The following is a 2,500-nucleotide window of genomic DNA, read 5'->3' on the forward strand; positions in this document are numbered from 1 at the left end:
TCTCTCTCTTTCTCTCTCTCTCTCACTTTATTTCTTTCTCTCTCTCTTTCTCTCGCTCTCTCTCTTAATCTCTCTCTCTCTCTCTTTATATCTCTCTCTCACTCTCTCTCTCTCTCTCTCTTAATCTCTCTCTCTCACTTTATTTCTTTCTCTCTCTCCCTTTCTCTTTCTCTCTCTCTCTCTTTACCTCTCTCTCTCTCGCAACTGATGATGTCAAAGACTATTATACTGAATAGATATAACAAAGACAGCATGCCTATAAAATTATTATTTGTTACAAAGCTAACATAACGATAACAGTAATTTCACTCACGTTTAAAAATGATTTTACCGCATTACAAGGAAAGATTTATATTCTGTGATTCACTGTTTCTGGTTAGAACTAAGCATCGGAAATAACACAGTAATTAAAGATAGCTTGTAAGTTTTCTCGATTATATTTCCTTGGTGAGAGTAAATTTCACTCTCTCTTTATATATATATATATATATATATATATATATATATATATATATATATATATATATATATACATATACATATATATATATATTATATATACATATATACATATATATGTATATATATATATACATATATACATATATATGTATATATATATATATATATATATATATATATATATATATATATATATATATATATATGGATGGATGGATGGATGTATCTATCTATCTATCTATCTCTCTCTCTCTCTCTCTCTCTCTCTCTCTCTATATATATATATATATATATATATATATATATATATATATATATATATATATACATATATGTATGTATGTATCTATATACATATATATGTATATGTATATATATACATATATATACAAATATATATATATATATATATATATATATATATATATATATATATACATACACATACATAAATGCATGCATACAGACAGACACACACATATGTAAACATATGTACAAGTACATGCACACACACCTAGTCATTCCGGTCTTGCTCCCTCCTGTCCTTGGTCTTGCTTCGTATTTCTCAACATTTTCCTTCGTGGAAACCTAAGCTCAGAACGTACCGTGAAAATATCAAGTACATAACAACGAAAACATCACTTCTCAGGTAAATGTCTGAAATGCAATGAAGTTATGAAATTAATACGGTTATATTCGAATCTGTAGGCCTACATATACACTACACATCTTCGCGACTTTAGTGATTTCGATTTATTATTATTATCATTATTATTATTATTATTATTATTTCTATCATTATCTTTTTTTTTCTTTTTTTTAAGGTGGACTCTCGAGGCCTACTCAAGGAAACCTGGGGTTTTGTTGAACACAGGCTGAGAATTACTGGTATAGCTATTACTCATTCTAGTAATTACATGGTTCACCTGTTTAATGGTCTGAAGAATATCTGCTACTTTGATCTGTGCCCTGATCTATCTTGCTCTTTATTACTATCTATTACCTTAATACCCAGCACCAGGTTATCTCTCTAAAGATATTTTCTCTCTCGAGTGCTTTGGCCGCAGTCCACGCTTCTGATCCATATGGACTGACGGACAGAATTTATCCTGTTAAAGACTTTTCTCTCTAGTTCTCAAGGCAAAGAACATCACAATAGGTTATCATGTGTACCGAAATCTCCAACTTAGCTTAATTCGCCGTTTTTTTGTCTTTTTTTCTTCGTTTTTCAGGATGTGTTTATCTCTGAGTCACATTTGTTCGTTTCGTCTATACTTGTATTTTCTTAACTTTGCTTCGGTCGTTGAACAGGTGTCAAGTCTTTTTCATGTTCATCTGGAGTCCAACCTCCTGACTTTACCTGTTCATAATTACTTTGCTGTTATTTTGCTGACTGACAGAAAAAAAAATTATATCATCTGAAAACTTCTATTGTTTATCCCTTCAGGTAAATTCTTAGATATTTCCTAGAAAAGCTGTAAAGAATTTTGGTGTAGTGATATTACGCCTTTTTTAATTCATTTATTTATCTATCATTATTATTATTATTATTTTCATTATTATTATTTTATTATTATTATTATCATTATTATTATTATTTATTATTATCTTTTCTTTTTTTTTGCATGGATATTGGTGATCGCTGTTCAATATCTTTATATATCTTCCATCATTGCAGAAGAGATGCCTTCTAAAAAGAAAGAAAAAAAAAATAATTAAAAAAAAATCTTCCATTAGCGCAACCGTCTCTACAGTCTAGCGTCTTTTGCTGTTGGTGACATACATAAGGACGTTCGTTTTATGTAAATATCAGTTCGTCTTCTCTCATTTTGGGTTAATGTGTAGATAGGGTCTGTCGTTGAGAATCACCCGTATTTTGTATTCAAATTATTGTTTTATTGTCACCGTTTCTATGTAAGTGCTGTGCTAATGCCCTCTCCGCCTGGTGCTTTGTTTCATTCTTTTAATATATATATATATATATATATATATATATATATATATATATATATATACATATATATATATATATATATAT

Source organism: Penaeus japonicus, unplaced genomic scaffold (assembly GCF_977035675.1).
Source record: "Penaeus japonicus unplaced genomic scaffold, GWHDUDI00000001_assembly GWHDUDI00000030, whole genome shotgun sequence".
Lineage (NCBI taxonomy): Eukaryota > Metazoa > Arthropoda > Malacostraca > Decapoda > Penaeidae > Penaeus > Penaeus japonicus.